The sequence below is a fragment of the Megalobrama amblycephala genome, linkage group LG7 (genome assembly GCF_018812025.1).
Source record: "Megalobrama amblycephala isolate DHTTF-2021 linkage group LG7, ASM1881202v1, whole genome shotgun sequence".
Lineage (NCBI taxonomy): Eukaryota > Metazoa > Chordata > Actinopteri > Cypriniformes > Xenocyprididae > Megalobrama > Megalobrama amblycephala.
The window spans coordinates 13,817,761-13,837,902 of NC_063050.1; the positions used below are offsets into that span (position 1 = coordinate 13,817,761).

General features: G+C 40.3%; 1 protein-coding gene and 1 pseudogene across 3 annotated transcripts in view; both read right to left on the minus strand.

Annotated features, from left to right (window-relative positions):
• LOC125271747 (NACHT, LRR and PYD domains-containing protein 12-like) overlaps positions 1 to 20,142 on the minus strand; it is a 1,137,836-nt gene that overhangs the window by 29,738 nt on the left and 1,087,956 nt on the right. The gene's annotated exons all lie outside the window — the stretch shown is intronic.
• LOC125271750 lies at positions 1,475 to 19,753 on the minus strand (annotated as a pseudogene).

The window sequence follows — 20,142 nt, forward strand, 5'->3', positions numbered from 1 at the left end:
CGTATAATAAAAGACAGTTATTACCACTTTAACCAGCAGGTGGCAGCAAAGTAGCATTTATTTGCGCATATATCAGCCATTTCCTCTAATCGTTTTTCACTTCGTTTTTGACTAAACATTATAAAATAACTAGGTTTAAAAATATATTTTGTCATTGTGAAGTATGAACACACATTTTATTCAATCTAACTAAAGTGCACAATAAATATTTAATTTTTGAAGCTTTTTTCACATAAAAGTGTGAATAACTAAATTAATGCCTTGCCTGACCATTCAAGTGTCTATAATCTGATTATAAACTACTACTGATGCTCAACACACCAAAAATGACATCACCGGAAGTTTTCGAGCTGGCTTATATTAAAGGTGGAAGTTGTAAAAAAAAATGCTCATTAAGTCCATTGTAAATTTGCAAACATCTACAATTCTGTGAATCTATTCTGTTACGGTGAACCAATGTCGCTGACTTTTGTGTATAAGAAACAATCTAATAGTCTAGTTTACATATAAAATGTAATGTCTGTGTGGAAAGGAATAACTTTAAATGTAAATACTCATGTGTAGCACAAGCCTATATCTGGTGGTGATGTGATCATGTGATGACACAAATTTGCACCTTAATCATAACGATTTGCACAAGCACACCAACACAAAGACAGAAAAATAACGTGACAGTATCTCGGCCATTGCGGTGGGCAGTCTGCCATACTGACCGGCACAGCCCTTAACAAATTAATGAACATTTAACATTAATTCACATAGTAGATGAATTACATATATTTAATAAAATTATTTTTAAATTATTATTATTATTGATATTTTTTAAAGCTCTAGGAGTTTTGTGAGGCCCCCTGGCGCCATCTGGCGGCCCCCAGTTTGAGAACCACTGCTGTAGGATAACTCGTGGTGATGTGATCATGTGATGACAAATTTACACCTTAATCATAACCATTTGCCGTTTACACAAGGACACAAAGACAGGAAAACAGTGTGACAATGGCAAATATCCTCTTCAGATAAACTTCAATCAAATCTCATAAAGACTTTTGACAAAGACATTAAAAACCATCATTAAACCCTATAAAACATAAAAGTCACTGAAACACAGATTAAACTCAGCTCTGAAGATCACTGTACTGTTGATGTAGTGATTGTGTTGAGCTGCTCACTTCACTGAGATGGATGATAAAAACAAAACAAAACAAAAACAAAAAAACCATTTCACTAATACATGAATGAGAGGAAATTTATTAGATCTTATACAAAAATAATGTACATTTATATACAATAATGTCCAGTATGGGTAAGTTCATGTGACTTCAGTGTTGATGATGATGTCTCTATAATGGCTCCTTATTCACCATCATCTAACAGCTGTCAGTAAAATAAAACACAGACAGACAATTACTGCTGACACATCTGTTCAGAGGATTGACTAGTTCAAAAGACATTATTATATGATATGAATCAATACTTACTGCAGTGTCTCCAGTTTATAATGTGGATCATCTTTTAAAGCAGAGAGACTCTTTATACTTTCATTTCTTAGTTTATTCATAGTCAGATCCAGTTCTCTGAGGTGTGAGTTTGATCTCAGAGCTGAAGTCAGAGCAGCACAACCTTCATCTGTGATATTACAATCACTCATACTGCAGAACAATGACACAATCTCTCAGTTCAGCAGAAACTACACAATCACAGAGAGACTGAGACATTAAATACTAAATCTGTGTGGGTTTAATATTTTTATTACTTTCTGTTACTTTTTGCTTTATTGTGTTAATGTATATCATGATTTAAACAACATAAGGAGAATGATCCCTTAAAATGATTTTATTCTTGTCTCAATAAAGATTAATTTATGATCTTACCTCAGTTTCTCCAGTTTACAGTGAGGATCCTTCAGTCCATCAGAGAGCAGCGTCAGACCTCGACCTCCTATATTATTCCCAGACAGATCCAGTTCTCTGAGGTGTGAGTTTGATCTTAGAGCTGAAGTCAGAGCAGCACAACCTTCAGCTTTGATATTACAACATATCAACCTGCAGAACAATGACACAATCTCTCAGTTCAGCAGAAACTACACAATCACAGAGAGACTGAGATATTAAATACTGAATCTGTGTGGGTTTAATGTTTTTATTACTTTTGCTTTATTGTGTGTTACTGTAAATCACAAACTGAAAAAATATAATGAATCCTTTATGTCGATTTTTTCGTAGACTGATCCAAGTGTGTCTATTATTTAAAAATATACATATTACATATACAATATATAAAATCTGTAATATTACTATAGACAAGAAAAGAGAAGCACATCACTACAACACACACACACACACACACACACACACACACACACACACACACACACACACACAGCTTCTGAAGTACTTCATCTGGTGAAGTGTGGTTTTGGTCATTTTCTTGGTTTATATATTTACTCAAATCAAACTCATCCAAACACTCAGAGGTTAATAAAACAAAGACAACAGCCGACCACTGTGATGAGGACAATCTGGTGCTTGAAAGACCTCCAGATCTGAGACACTTCTGGACTTCATTTATGAGAGACTGATCACCCAGTTCATTTAAAGAGTGGAACAGATTGATTTCTCATGATTTCATTCACCGTGATCCTGTCCAAAGACTGTCCTCTCAGACCCCCCCTCCTCCTCAAAACACTTTCTCATCAGATCTATGTGAATCTTGTAGGTGACCTATTTTGATCTCAAAAAGGTGAATTCTCACCTAAAGGTGAGGAGTTTGCATCTATAAGGAGAATAATCCTGGACATGAACATCTTAGATGACATGGGGGTGAGTAAATTATCAGGAACATTTTATTTGAAAGTGGACTAATCCTTTAAATCTCTGAAGATCTGATTAAACAACTCCACAAACAACATTACCAGCTTCACTTATTACTAACCAGACTGACTTTATTTCTGTCACACGTCTACAGAAGCTCTTAATGAGAATTAACAGAGGTTTAGATGTTTAGTTTGAGGTCACCATCATGGAGGTTGGTGGTTGCTTTAGTTGAGCTCTTGACCCTGACTATTATAGAGTTGCTTCTTTATCAGCAATTGCATGTTTTCAGAAAACATTTCTGTGTTGGTAAAGCAGATCAACATGTCTGTCTTAATAACAGACAAATGACTGCATTAAAGTGGATTTCACAACTGCTTTTTTTTGTAGTTTTGCTTATTTTTGAAACTGAAGTGTGACATGAGAAGAACATAATAAACTCAAATGATGTGATACAGACCATTTGTAACACTGAAGTGATTTGTATAATATTCTCCAAAACTATTTAGAAGTTAAAATCAACACACTTAGACATCAGCACGCATCATACAAACATTAACAATGGTGACAATCAAAAAATAATTAATCTGCATAATTTATTCATGCTGCAATGCATGCTGGGAACCATGAATGTGTTTTGTATGTTGGCATGAAGCATGTCACCATTGTTGTGTTTCATATGCCAAATGTTATGATGTATGTGAGTGTATAAATGACACAAAACAATGTTTTAAACAAGAAGTTAACAATGACAGTGTTATTTATACCCTCACATCAACATTCAGCATCTGAAATGCAACAATGATGTTACAAATGTTCTTTTTCACATTGGTTTTAGTTTTATTTTTCTCAACAGCATTTTCTTAAATCAGCAATTAGAGAAAAAAAGTATTTTAAACCACTTTAATACAGTCATTTGTCTGTTACTAAAACATGTAAGACATGTTGATCTGTTTTATAAATGCACAAATGTTTTCTGAAAACACCTGCAATTCCTGATAACAAACAACTGTCACGGTGCACACAAGAACAAGATGGTAAGATCCAAGTGCAGTGATGTTTATTAAAGGGAACTCCAAACACGTAATCCAAGGAACAGGCAAGGGTCAAAATCACAGAAACAGTCCACAAAACAAAAGGCCAGAGAAACAAACGGTGCACGTAACAAATACAACAAACCACAACTGAGGACAGAAACAACTGAGATTAAATAGACAGACACTGATTACAAAATACATGACAGCTGGGTGTAATGATGTGATAAATGGATAATGAGTCCGGCAGTGCGTTATGGGTAGTGTAGTCAATGGGGTGAAAACAGTCCAGGATGGAGTGCCCTCAAGTGGCTAATTCGGGCACTCTCACTGACGGTCGTGACATTACCCCCCCTCAAAGGAGCGGCTACCAGACGCTCCACCAGACAAAACAAAAACGAAAAACACAAACTCAGGAGGGAGGTGGACAGGAGGAGGATCAGGGGGAGGGATGGTGGGCCAGATCCAGGGTGCCCAACTGATAGCCAGGGCGGTGCTGGAGGAACTGACCAGGCTGGTTCCAGTGGTTCTGGAGTCCTGGCTGATTGCCAGGGTGGCGCTGGAGGAACTGACCAGGCTGGTTCCAGCGGGTCTGGAATCCTGGCTGATTGCCAGGGTGGTGCCGGAGGAACTGACCAGGCTGGTTCCAACGGTTCAGACGGCCTGGGCAGTGGCGGCAGGGCAGAAAGCCTGGGCGGCGGCAGGGCAGAAGGCTTGGATGATGGCGGCAGGACAGAAGATCTGGGCGGTGGCAGGGCAGAAGGCTTGGACGGCGGCAGGGCAGTAGGCCAAGGGTGCTTCATGGCCATATCAGGGAGAGCGGGCAGCTCGGTAACGGTCTCCGTGGCCGTATCAGGGAGAGCGGAGGACTCAGGGACAGCAGCGGGCTCAGACTGGAACTGCTCAGGGACGGCAACGTGTTCAGACTGGGGCTGCTCTGGGACGGCAGCTGGCTCAGGCTGGGGCTGCTCTTGGACGGCAGCGTGCTCAGACTGGGGCTGCTCTGGGACGGCAGCTGGCTCAGGCTGGGGCTGCTCTTGGACGGCAGCGTGCTCAGACTGGGGCTGCTCTGGGACGGCAGCGTGCTCAGACTGGGGCTGCTCTGGGACGGCAGCGTGCTCAGACTGGGGCTGCTCTGGGACGGCAGCGTGCTCAGACTGGGGCTGCTCTGGGACGGCAGCGTGCTCAGACTGGGGCTGCTCTGGGACGGCAGCTGGCTCAGGCTGGGGCTGCTCTTGGACGGCAGCGGGCTCAGACTGGGGCTGCTCTTGGACGGCAGCGTGCTCAGACTGGGGCTGCTCTGGGACGGCAGCTGGCTCAGGCTGGGGCTGCTCTTGGACGGCAGCGTGCTCAGACTGGGGCTGCTCTGGGACGGCAGCGTGCTCAGACTGGGGCTGCTCTGGGACGGCAGCGTGCTCAGACTGGGGCTGCTCTGGGACGGCAGCGTGCTCAGGCTGGGGCTGCTCTGGGACGGCAGCGTGCTCAGGCTGGGGCTGCTCTGGGACGGCAGCGGGCTCAGGCTGGGGCTGCTCTTGGACGGCAGCGGGCTCAGGCTGAGGCTGTTCTGAGAGCATCCTCCAGGCACGCAAGACCGCCAAAACATAGAACGTGAGGACAGCCCTCTTGGCTATCACCGGACTGATAGGGAGAGCATGCCGTACTGGAGCGGACTCACTGGCTGGAGCGGGCTCACTGGCTGGAGCGGGCTCACTGGCTGGAGCGGGCTCACTGGCTGGAGCGGGCTCACTGGCTGGAGCGGGCTCACTGGCTGGAGCGGGCTCTGTAGTAGACTCACTGGCTGGAGCGGGTTCTGTAGTAGACTCACTGGCTGGAGCGGGCTCTGTAGTAGACTCACTGGCTGGAGCGGGCTCTGTAGTAGACTCACTGGCTGGAGCGGGCTCTGTAGTAGACTCACTGACTGGAGCGGACTCTGTAGTGGACTCACTGACTGGAGCGGGCTCTGGAGTGGACTCACTGGCTGGAGCGGACTCTGGAATGGACTCACTGACTGAAGCGGGCTCTGGAGTGGACTCACTGGCTGGAGTGGACTCACTGGCTGGAGCGGGCTCTGGAGTGGACTCACTGGCTGGAGCGGGCTCTGTAGTAGACTCACTGGCTGGAGCGGGCTCTGGAGTGGACTCACTGGCTGGAGCGGACTCTGGAATGGACTCACTGACTGAAGCGGGCTCTGGAGTGGACTCACTGGCTGGAGTGGACTCACTGGCTGGAGCGGGCTCTGGAGTGGACTCACTGGCTGGAGCGGGCTCTGTAGTGGACTCACTGGCTGGAGCGGGCTCTGTAGTAGACTCACTGACTGGAGCGGACTCTGTAGTGGACTCACTGACTGGAGCGGGCTCTGGAGTGGACTCACTGGCTGGAGCGGACTCTGGAATGGACTCACTGACTGAAGCGGGCTCTGGAGTGGACTCACTGGCTGGAGTGGACTCACTGGCTGGAGCGGGCTCTGGAGTGGACTCACTGGCTGGAGCGGGCTCTGTAGTAGACTCACTGGCTGGAGCGGGCTCTGTAGTAGACTCACTGACTGGAGCGGACTCTGTAGTGGACTCACTGACTGGAGCGGGCTCTGGAGTGGACTCACTGGCTGGAGCGGACTCTGGAATGGACTCACTGACTGAAGCGGGCTCTGGAGTGGACTCACTGGCTGGAGCGGGCTCTGGAGTGGACTCACTGGCTGGAGCGGACTCACTGGCTGGAGCGGGCTCTGGAGCGGACTCACTGGCTGGAGCGGGCTCTGGAGCGGACTCACTGGCTGGAGCGGGCTCTGGAGCGGACTCACTGGCTGGAGCGGACTCACTGGCTGGAGCGGACACACTGGCTGGAGCGGACACACTGGCTGGAGCTGACTCACTGGCTGGAGCTGACTCACTGGCTGGAGCTGACTCACTGGCTGGAGCTGACTCACTGGCTGGAGCTGACTCACTGGCTGGAGCGGCCTCCGGGCCTTGAAGGATGGAAGAAGCCTTCTTCCTTCTCCTCCTCCTCCCTTTACCGGAGTGAAGCTGAGGCTCAGCGCCCACCTCCCCTGTGCCTTCTGAAACGGATTCCTGGGCTGGAGCATGCAGACTGCCTGGTTGACTCGGTGAGGTCCATTCTCTCCGATGGCGGAGATATGCGGCAAATCTCCAGAAGTCTAAAATCCGTAGCCCTTCCATCTCACATTGAGGCAGAGGATCGTCAAGGCAGCAATTAAAGAAATCCTTTAAAGCTGCATCATTGTACCCCAGCCCCACCGCCATCGTCCAAAAGACCTTGGCGAAGCATCCTACCTCCCAGCCGTCCTGACGTTGGGCCGTCAAAGCCCGAACTTGAGCCATCCGCTCCCTCGTGGTGGCTGGCGGAGGAATCCGGAAGCTCATGCTGCTGGATCTGTTGTCTGGTGGTTTGTTCTGTCACGGTGCACACAAGAACAAGATGGTAAGATCCAAGTGCAGTGATGTTTATTAAAGGGAACTCCAAACACGTAATCCAAGGAACAGGCAAGGGTCAAAATCACAGAAACAGTCCACAAAACAAAAGGCCAGAGAAACAAACGGTGCACGTAACAAATACAACAAACCACAACTGAGGACAGAAACAACTGAGATTAAATAGACAGACACTGATTACAAAATACATGACAGCTGGGTGTAATGATGTGATAAATGGATAATGAGTCCGGCAGTGCGTTATGGGTAGTGTAGTCAATGGGGTGAAAACAGTCCAGGATGGAGTGCCCTCAAGTGGCTAATTCGGGCACTCTCACTGACGGTCGTGACAACAACTCTACAAAAGTGAAGCGTCAAGAGCTCAACTAAAACAAACACGGACCTCCATGATGGTGACCTCAAACGAAACATCTAAACTTCTGTTAATTCTCAGTAAGAGCTTCTGTAGATGTGTGACAGAAATAAAGTCAGTCTGGTTAGTAATAAGTGAAGCTGGTAATGCTGTTTGTGGAGTTGTTTAATCAGATCTTCAGAGATTTAATGTCTTTTATCTTCAGTTCATCTAAGGCTGTGGCTGAAGAAAGTTGTAGTTTGTGTTCTTATTTCTCTTTCTTTCAGTGCTTGTTCACAGCAGAGCCATATATAGAGAGAGAGAGTTGCAACAACTCCATTGACTCCAATGAAACGTTTTTACAGCAATGTGCTGTAGAGTTACAGCAGAGCAGACAGTTTGTGATGTATTTTTAAAAGGTAAGCCATTTAAAGTATACCATTTTATATTATCAGAACATCTGAATCAAATTAACTTGTGTATTAAAGCATGCTAGCTGATATTGCTCACTAAATAAATAGTTTCAGGGGATGTTCAGATAGCAGATCAGATAATAGATTAAAACAGCTTATTAATTGCAAAAAATATTAATGCAGTTTTATCCAGTGTTGTGTAATTAGAGAAAAACGAGGTTAAATATAACTTTGAGGCTTGTAGTGGTGGGTGGAAGTGGTAAAATGAGAATATCCTTAGCCTATTCCTTATTAAATGTAAAATAAAGAAAAAAATCCTTATTTTAGAATGTATATTTGAGTAAGCAAACCCGTATGGGTGAATTTTTGGGGGGCACTGTGATTCTGTTGACTGTCTATTATGTTTCAGCTCAGCTGATTTTTGGATTGATGGTAAAGGGAGAGGGAAGCTTTTAAGTGAGATTAAAAAACAATTGTTAACATTAATTAAATTTAACTTAATTAAATTTTACATTTCAGTTTTTGCAGTGGGTTTTTAAGGCAATCACCTGTCACCAGCAGGTCTCATGACCCTGTGAAACCATAGTGAACATGACGTAATTGCCCTTAACTAACATACAAGTTTAAAAACATAAAAATACTTAAAAACAACTGCAACACGGTCTTTAACCAAGGTAACGTTAGCCAGAAATATGTTAACAAGGCAGGCAACGCTGGTTGACAACACTGATCCTCAATTATTAGCAGGTTTTTATCTTTTAAAAACAACATTGCTGTAACTACATACATATACTACATTCACATGTCGGTGTATTACATAAATATTGTAAAACGATGCATTTATTGACTACAAATGACCAAAAATCATGATTCTGTCTCTCTAACCCGATCTTTTTGAATTGCCGCCGAAGCACTTCCTGGAATTATCTGAAGTCTACGCGAATCATGTGACGATCAAGCGTTTCGAACTTCTGTTGCTGCAACTCTCTCTCTCTCTATGGCTCTTGTTCACAGCAGGTGTTTGAATGATTGAAAGAATGTTTCAGGAACATCATACTAACCTTTAAATTCTACTAACATTAGGACATTTTCATGTTCTTGGAATGTTACAAATCAATGTTCCTACAATGTTGAATTTTAGATCAAAATTAAGTTGAAAGAACGTTTGAGGAACATTATACCTTATAAAAATATTCCTCTAACGTCAAGAAAACTGGACGTTTTTAATGTTCCCAGAACCAACACTGAATATTTAGAGAACGTTCTTATAACAAAACTCTGTTAGCTGGACAGATTGTGTGCAACAGGTTTTTGATCATGTTGATAATTTAGATAAAATATTATACATTAGGAATTAAAGGGTTAAAATAACATTATTCTTGTTTCACTTAAAATGAATGTATGATCTTACGTCAGTTTCTCCAGTTTACAGTGAGGATCCTTCAGTCCATCAGAGAGCAGCGTCAGACTTTCATCTCCTATTTTATTCTGAGACAGACTCAGTTCTCTGAGGTGTGAGTTTGATCTCAGAGCTGAAGCCAGAGCAGCACAACCTTCAGCTGTGATATTACACTGAATCAACCTGCAGAACAACGACACAATCTCTCAGTTCAGCAGAAACTACACAATCACAGAGAGACTGAGATATTAAATACTAAATCTGTGTGGGTTTAATGTTTTTATTACTTTCTGTTACTTTTTGCTTTATTGTGTGTTAATGTAAATCATGATTTAAACAACATAAGGAGAATGATCCCTTAAAATGATTTTATTCTTGTCTCAATAAAGATTAATGTATGATCTTACTCCAGTTTCTCCAGTTTACAGTGAGGATCCTTCAGTCCATCAGAGAGCAGCATCAGACCTTCATCTCCTATTTTATTCTGAGACAGATCCAGTTCTCTGAGGTGTGAGTTTGATCTCAGAGCTGAAGCCAGAGCAGCACAACCTTCATCTGTGATATTACACTGAATCAACCTGCAGAACAACGACACAATCTCTCAGTTCAGCAGAAACTACTCAATCACAGAGAGACTGAGATAAATACTGAATCTGTGTGGGTTTAATGTTTTTATTACTTTTGCTTTATTGTGTGTTACTGTAAATCACAAACTGAAAAAATATAATGAATCCTTTATGTCGATTTTTTTGTAGACTGATCCAAGTGTGTCTTTTGTTTAAAAAAATCTGTAATATTACTATAGACAAGAAAAGAGAAGCACATCACTACAACACACACACACACACACACACACACACACACGATGATCTCAGACTTACTCTGCTGATCTGGAGGCTTCAACTACAGGCAAGAGCTTCTGAAGTACTTCATCTGGTGACATCTGGTTTTGGTCTTGATTGATGCTTATGTATTTCTTTAACTTAAACTCATCCAAACACTCAGAGGTTAATAAAACAAAGACAACAGCTGACCACTGTGACGAGGACAATCTGGTGCTTGAAAGACCTCTAGATCTAAGACACTCCTGGATTTCATTTACTAGGGAATGATCACCCAGTTCATTTAAAGAGTGGAACAGATTGATGGATTTCTCTGGTGAGGGATTCAGTCTTATCCTCATTTTAATGTATTCAATCGTTTTCTCTTTATTGTAGGAGATGCTTCTAACATGTGTCAGAAGGGTTTTCAGGAGCGTCTGATTGGACTCCAGTGAGAGACCCAGAAGGAACCGCAGGAAAAGATCTAGATGTCCATTCTTACTCTGCAGAGCCTTGTCCACGGCTCTCTGATGCAGGTCAGATACTGTGTGACACGTGAACTCATGTGAATGTTTTGAGCTAAGGTTTTCATTGAGCACATCCCTCTTGTCCAGCAGGAATGAAAGCAACACAAAGAGCTGCTAGATGCTCCTGAATGCTCAGATGAACAAAGCAGAAGACTTTCCCCTGATACAAGCCCAACTCCTCTCTGAAGATCTGAGTGCACAGTCCTGAGTACACTGATGCTTCTGTCTCATCAATGCCACACTCTCTCAGGTCTTCCTCATAGAAGATCAGATTTCCTTTCACAAGCTGCTGGAACGCCAATTTCCCCAGTTTGAGGATCATATCTTCATCTTTCACGTTCTTCTCATAGTCCTTCTCAAGTTTGATGTTGGTCTGAATGATCAGGAAGTGTGTGTACATTTGAGTGAGAGTCTTGGGAATCTCTCCACTCTCTGCTGCACTCAACATCTTCTCTAGAACAGTGGCTGAGATCCAGCAGAACACTGGGATATGACACATGATGAAGAGGCTCCTTGAAGACTTTAGGTGTGTGATGATTTTATCAGCCAGACTCTGATCCCCGATTCTCTTCCTGAAGTATTCCTCCTTCTGTGGCTCATTGAAGCCTCGTACCTCTGTCACTCGATGGACACACTCAGACGGGACGAGATCAGCTGCTGCGGGTCTGGAGGTGATCCAGATGAGAGCAGAGGGAAGCAGATTCCCTGCAATGAGGTTCGCCAGCAGAACGTCCACTGAGGCTGATTCAGAAATATTACACAGTTTCACACTGAAGTCCAGAGACAGACGACACTCATCCAGACCATCAAAAATAAAGACAACTTTATATTCACCACTGAATGGATTCATTTCTTTTGTTTCAGGGAAAAATACATGAAGAAGCTCTGAAAGACTAAGTATTTTGTCCTTCATCAAGTTGAGCTCTCTGAAAGGAAGTGGAAATATGAGCTGGACGTCCTGATTCTCTTTCCCTTCAGCCCAGTCCAGGATGAACTTCTGTACAGAGACTGTTTTTCCGATGCCAGCGACTCCCTTTGTCAGCACAGTTCTGATGGGTTTGTCTTGTCCAGGTAAAGGTCTAAAGATGTCAGTGCATTTGATCGCTGTGTCCTCTTTTGTTGCTCTGCTGGAGTGAGTCTCAATCTGTCTCACCTCATGCTCATTATTGACCTCTCCACAATCACTCTCTGTGATGTAGACCTCTGTGTAGATCTCATTCAGCAGTGTTGGATTTCCATGTTTTGCTGTTCCCTCATACAGACACTGAAACTTCTTCCTCAGATTTGATCTGAATGTCTTGAGGGCTTCGACATGTTGAGGGTCACTACATAAGATAAAAAAAATTGTTGAATAAATAATATAATTGTATTGCATCAGGATCCTTCTGTGTAAGTGTCTCTGGATAAAGGTGTATCAAATGAATAAATGTAAATATAAATCAATAAATATAATCAATAAATGTTTAGCACTTACTTACCTAAACCCATGATAATCAGTGTGTCCAAGCTTAAGTTGAGGATTCTGGCAGCTGGATTCTGGCAGGTCTGGTCTGTGCATTGAAGTTGAACACAAGTAAATGTAAATCACACTCTCTTGCTCTTACAGAACGAAAATATATTTCCATATATTTATGATCAATATGTTATATGGTGTAAACATATACTAAATAATATATGAAATAATATATTGCGTTAATATGTTGTGTTACATATTACAATATATTGAATACATATGGAATTGACATATATTGAAAATTATATTTACATTATACAGTACAGTCCAAAAATTTGGAACCACTAAGATTTTTAATGTTTTTAAAAGAAGTTTCGTCTGCTCACCAAGGCTACATTTATTTAATTAAAAATACAGTAAAAAACAGTAATATTGTGAAATATTATTACAATTTAAAATAACTGTTTTCTATTTGAATATATTTCACAAAGTAATTTATTCCTGTGATGGCAAAGCTGAATTTTCAGCATCATTACTCCAGTCTTCAGTGTCACATGATCCTTCAGAAATCATTCTAATATGCTGATCTGCTGCTCAAGAAACATTTAATGTGTACAATTGTACAAAATATTTGTGTACAATATTTTTTTTCAGGATTATTTGATGAATAGAAAGTTCAAAAGAACAGTGTTTATCTGAAATCTAATCTTTTGTAACATTATAAATGTCTTTACTGCCACTTTTGATTGATTTAATGCATCCTTGCTGAATAAAAGTATTCATTTCTTTAATTTCTTTTCAAAAAAATAAAAATAAAAATTCTTACTGACCCCAAACTTTTGAACGGTAGTGTATAATGCTACAGAAGCTTTGTATTTCAGATAAATGCTGTTCTTTTGAACTTTCTATTCATCAAGGAATCCTGAAAAAAAAAAGTACACAACTGTTTTCAACATTGAAAATAATCATAAATGTTTATTGAGCAGCAAATCATCATATTAGAATGATTTCTGAAGGATCATGTGACACTGAAGACTGGAGTAACGATGCTGAAAATTCAGCTTTGCATCAAAGGAATAAATTACTTTGTCAAATATATTTAAATAGTACACAGTTATTTTAAATTGTAATAATATTTCACAATATTACTGTTTTTTACTGTATTTTTAATTAAATAAATGTAGCCTTGGTGAGCAGACGAAACTTCTTTTAAAAACATTAAAAATCTTAGTGGTTCCAAACTTTTGGACTGTACTGTATTTACATTAAAATGTAATTAGTTGAGTATACTTTGAGTATACTACATTCACATGTCTCATCTAAAACCGTGTGGAAAACGCGAAAACACGGCCACTTTGCTTTCTCCCTCTTTCCAAAGCGCTCGCATGCCGTGGTGTCTGTCATTGCTAAGCAATCATGAATCGCGTCCATGAAGTAGAGGACATTTCAACAAAGGATAAATGGATTTCCAGCAACTGTATTAGATCTATTTATGGAGATGAGAAATAAAAAACACGCCCTGAATAGATGTGATCATCTGATCGTCTTTCTTGCACAGCGAAATCCCAAATGTTAAATTAACACCCCAAAGTGTACATATGTGTCCACACTACAACGTGTTACAAGTAAAAAAGTAACACTGAAGCAGTGTTAAAGTTAATGAGATAATTAAGTGATGATTGACCATTAGTAGTGACACCTGATGCTAATAAGCAGAATCATTGAAGGAAAGAGAAACAACAACAAGAGAAAAAGAGAGAGACACGACAACTATAACAGACTTCATTTCACAGGCAACAACAACCTGATTCTGTCTCTGCCACATCAGATAGGGGAACCACGAACTTAGTGATTCAGGCAATTAGGGCTCATATATTTGTTTCCTGTTCATTCTATATTTATTCTTATGTATTTGTTTCCTTTTCATGTAAAGCACTCTGAATTGCCATTGTGTATGAAATGTGCTATTATATACTATGTGCACTTACGGCATTATGAAAATTTGAGAATTTTTCATCTTGCTGCACCTGGAAAAAGGTGATCTTATTGAGAATTAACAGAGGTTTAAATATTGATGATTTTTTTTAAAGAATATAATTTTATATTAGAATCAGTGTTTGGCCCATGACTTTTTAACAGTAATTTCTCTCTGGCTGTGTTTATAAAACAGTTGTTATGCTAAAAGGAGTCAAGAGAAATTCTAAGGATAATCTCCCAGCTAACAGAATTTTGTTATAAAAACGTTCTCTAAATATTCAGTGTTGGTTCTGGGAACATTAAAAACGTCCAGTTTTCTTGACGTTATAGGAACGTTTTAACAAGGTATAACGTTCCTCAAACATTCCTCAAATCATTCTCAGTAAGAGCTTCTGTAGACGTGTGACAGAAATAAAGTCAGTCTGGTTAGTAATAAGTGAAGCTGGTAATGCTGTTTGTGGAGTTGTTTAATCAGATCTTCAGAGATTTAATGTCTTTTATCTTCAGTTCATCTAAGGCTGTGGCTGAAGAAAGTTGTAGTTTGTGTTCTTATTTCTCTTTCTTTCAGTGTTTGTTCACAGCAGGTGTTTGAATGATTGAAAGAATGTTTCAGGAACATCATACTAACCTTTAAATAACATTCTACTAACATTAAGGAAACTGAACATTTTCATGTTCTTGGAATGTTACAAATCAACGTTCCTAGAATGTTGAATTTTAGATCAAAATTAAGTTGAAAGAACGTTTGAGGAACGTTATACCTTATAAAAATGTTCCTGTAACATCAAGAAAACTGGACATTTTTAACGTTCCCAGAACCAACACTGAATATTTAGAGAACGTTCATATAACAAAATTCTGTTAGCTGGGCTGTTGGATATTTATTGATGATGTCTTAATTATCTTTATTTATACTGACTCACAGATCTCATCCCAAGATTTATCACTAATTAAAATTGTGTTAGGTTATTAAATGCATTTTAAATATTGCATTATAAACACTTTGAAATCGACTATTTTCATAGTTTCAACACAGATGTAACAAGATGTTTACCTAAACCCAGGATCACTAAGCAGAGGTGGAGCATTCATTGACCGGTCACTCATCATGGACACACAGCTGGATTGTGGAGGATCAGGTCTGTGTATTCAGATGAACACAACAAGTGAATGTAATTCACACACTCTTAAATTAGTCATTTTTGTGTTAAGTGTTTAGTGAAGTGTTTACCTAGACCTAGGATCAGTGTGTCCACTAAAGTTACGTGGATGATCCATTGACCGGTCACTCTTCATGGACACACAGCTGAATCCTGGAGGGTCCCGTCTGTGCATTCAGATGAACACAACAAGTGAATGTAATTCACACACTCTTATATTAATCATTTTTGGTTGATTGTTCTTGATCACTGAATAATTTCATTAAAATGCATTATTCTGTTGGAGATATAACAGCAAGTGTAACTGATATAGAGTTCATATTCATATTCACATCAGAGTTGTTAATTAATCTCTTCATTCTGAAATGAATTGCATACAGTAGTGGTTTCCAAACTGGGGTCATTTGGACTAAAACATATAATTTGTTGTGATTTGTCACTCTTTATGGACACACAGCTGGGTTCTGATGACTTTGGTCTTTGCATCTGGACTGAACTGAACAAAACATGAGGGGAATTTAAATATCATTGATCCATATTTTAAGACCAAGCATTTTGTGAATCCTGTGTTAAACTCCCCGAGGTTTGAGAAGCAGTCTTCAATAAAATGATGGGAATGCAACAAAAGATTGTACAGCTGCGGTATTGTTGAAGAAATTTTCCCTGGCGTCAGCGTGCGAAATAAGTGGGAGGGCAATATGCTAATGTTTCCTTGTGACGTCACAATGAAACGGCTTGGGATTCGTTTTACAAAAGACTTGTTTAATTGACTCTGAGTTGACTCTTACTTTTGAGAGACAATACAATACGGTGCACTTTCAGATTTAAAACTTTGCAGGATATTTTCATTCACTTAGAGCTATGATACACACTACATGAAAGGTCATTTTCAAAAATCTATAGTAGGGGCACTTTATTAAATATCCTGACACATCTGAGCTTTATAATGGCAGTGATAGGGATCAATGAGTGTGAAGGTGAAGAAACTGTCTCCATCCACATCCATCCATCATAAACATACTCCACACGGCTCTGTAGTGTTAATAAAGGCCTTGTGGAGCGAAGTGATATTTGACTTCATATCTTGTTAAATATGAATATTTATTTTACACAAACACATCGTTTCACTTCAGAAGGCCTTTATTAACACTCCGGAGCCGTGTGGAGCACATATTTATGATGAATGGATGTGGATGGAAACACTTTGTTCAGCTCATACTCATTGAACCCTATCACTGCATTATAAAGCTTGGATGTGTCAGGACATTTATTAATATTTCTGCAATAATGCTCATCAGAAAGAAGAAAGTCATATACACCTAGGATGGCTTGAGGGTAAGTAAAGTTTAGGCTAATTTTCATTTAAAAGTGAACTAATCCTTTAAGAGTTCCTTTCACTGGAACTAAGGGTTCAAGCCCAACCCCTGAAAAACAATCCCACACCATAATCCCCCTCCACCAAACTTTACACTTGGCACAATGCAGTCAGGCAAGTACCGTTCTCCTGGCAAACTCCAAACCCAGACTCGTCCATTGGATTGCCAGATAGAGAAGTGTGATTCGTCACTCCAGAGAACACGTCTCCACTGCTCTAGAGTCCAGTGTTGGCGAGCTTTACACCACTGCATCCGACACTTTGCATTGCACTTGGTGATGTAAGGCTTGGATGCAGCTGCTCAGCCATGGAAACCCATTGCATGAAGCTCTCTACGCACTGTTCTTGAGCTAATCTGAAGGCCACACGAATTCTGAAGCTATTGACTCTGTGTGCCTCAGCATGCGCTGACCCCACTCTGTGATTTTACGTGGCCTACCACTTCATGGCTGAGTTGCTGTTGTTCCCAATTTCTTCCACTTTGTTCTGATACCACTAACAGTTGACCGTGGAATATTTAGTAGTGAGGAAACTTTACGAATGGACTTATTGCACAGGGGGAAACCTATCACAGTACCACGCTTGAATTCACTGAGCTCCTGAGAGCGACCCATTCTTTCACAAATGTTTGTAGAAGCAGTCTGAATGCCTAGGTGCTTGATTTATACACCTGTGGCCATGGAAGTGATTGGAACACCTGAATTCAATGATTCGGAGGGGTGTCCCAATACCTTTGGCAATATAGTGCATGATGTCAGGAGCTAAATATTAGAATACAAAAAGCAAACTTTCGTTTTTAAAGGAAGATTGTCTCAACAATGGTCTATATCTTTTCTAACACGAAGCAGGCTATTGGCATTCATCAGTCTACTTTAAACCATAAAAAAGTATACCATTACATAAAAAAAGAAATTCATGTAAGTAGTAGTGATGGGAAGTTCGGATCATTTTACTGACTCGGACTTTTGAGTCTCGTTCAACAAAATGAACGAATCTTTTTTCGAGTCATTTCGTTCATTTCGTTCATTTTAGCAAAATGTAATTAAAATGTTACGTGTTACTTCCCCAACACATCTACTACTTATGCAAACGTTGATCCCACTACAAACAATACAAAACTACAATGCTATAAAATTCAGAAATGATTAATTCATTACCTGGGTCTTCAGTTTATGACAAGCTGATTAAGCGCACCTCACCTCTTGTCTGACAAGTCTTCGGGTTTAAGTCATTCCTTAATGACGTGACAGGCAGTCCCATGCTAAACCAATGCATTCTGAGCCGGTAAGAAAATTGATTAGTTCTCTTCATGAGTCTTTCGGGTTTTGAGTCGTTCCTTAATCACGTAACAGACCCATACGCTATTTCTGACATTTCTGTCACTGTTTTTGTTACTGTTTCTTGAGGATCTGTGGTGTGTTATTATAAATAAATAAAGCCCTGTTATAAATAAAATATTGATTAATTTATCTTTTTGACTGTCTATCTGTAAACACTAGGCTATATAATAATATAATAATCCAAGCCTACAATACAAAGTATTTATAGCCTAGTTTGTTCATTTTTACTCCAATTTTGAGTTTGCTGTTATAATAATTGCTTTTCCTAGGCAGATTTGACATATTGGTCTAATATATGTAAAAGAAAATTGCTCAAAAAGGACATAATGACATAAAAGCAAATAACATTTTGAATTTGAATTATTAATGTTAGTTTAAAACATCGAGGTTATGATAACTTCAGCTTTAACAGTTGTAACACAAACTCAAACAAAACTGGAGAGTTAACGTTATTTACTAATAAATATAATGTGCTTGGGTCACACAGCATAGCGTATGGGTCTGTCACGTGATTAAGGAACGACTCAAAAACCCGAAAGACTCATAAAAAGAACTAATCAATTCTCTTTCCGGCTCAGAATGCATTGGTAGCGTATGGGTCTGTCACGTGATTAAGGAACGACTCAAAACCCGAAAGACTCATGAAATGAACTAATCAATTGAATCATCAGGTGAACTACTACTAGCAGTATACAGAACCTGTAGAATATTGCACATGCGCGACTGAACGAATCACCCCCGAGACGACTCGTTCTTCCCGAGTCACATTAAAGATTCGTTCAAAATGAACGAATCGTTCAAGAACGACACATCACTAGTAATTAGCAAAACAAAACAAAATGCCCCTGGAGTAGACGGCGGTAACGGACATACGCAGCTAACGTTAACACATTTAAGAACGTTAATAATAAACGTATAAGAACGTTCTCCAATATTCACCTCATAAAAACGTCAAGAAAACTGGAGATTTTTTACGTTTCCAGAACCAACACTGAATATTTGGAGAACGTTCTTATATCAAAATTCTGTTAGCCGAGTAGCGCCAGGTAGAAAAAAACAAAAATAATATTAAAGCAATTACTTAAACTGTATCTGTAAGACTCACCTGTGTGGAAATGTATCTGTGGAAAGGTAATGCTGATCATCTTGAAGTTCCATTAAGAAGATCTAAATTATTTTTTAAGTTTTCATAAAATGGCAGGCCGATGGATTTTACTTTCACTTTGATAGACAACGCGATGAAAAAACGGCTCAGAAAACAGGAAAGGGTAGGCAGGGTTAGCCTACTGCACTAGTGTCTCCTTCCCGTTATCTGAGGCGTTGTCCATCAAAGTGGAGACCCTTCAAACTTTTGCATGTCCAAGATTATTCCCAATGAGATCCAGTTGTCAGGCGTGAGGAGTTTAATCTCAGACTCATCCTGCAGAGAACAAGAAGTTCAGGACGTCTAGCTGTGAAATTAAATATTTTTCTCATGTTTTCATTTTAATAAAAATGTTTATGACCTTTAGGGAAAATAGGAGATAAGCTACATTGATGTAATTAGTTTTACCTGCTTCCATGAAAGAGAAGATCCATAAATCTATGAAATCCACCTCAGTACTATTTCTGCTTTATGATTCTCTGACTAAATCAACACTGTGTCTCCCTCTGTTGGCGGAAATGCAAAAGACATAGCAAATTAAGTTCAAAGTAATTTATTTATGCTTAAAGCAAATTTATGTTCATCTTTAATGTTTTGTTTCAGGAAGCTGTTGTTACGAAATGCTCGGTCTTCTGCTGAGAAATTATTAAAACATTGAAAATAGTGACAGACTATAAGAAAAACAGTGCTCGAAACTTTTAATAATTTTAATCGCTTTATTATTAAAGCCATGATGCCAAAATATTTATATAGCCTATATTTGAACACTAAAATGAAAGTAACCGAGTTTTCTTTTTCTCGAGACAGTTTCACATGTTGGCACGTGTGTGGCAGCACTGACGTCAATGAGGGATTGCACCTTTCTCAGTCTCTCTCTCTCTCACACACACACACACACACACACACACACAC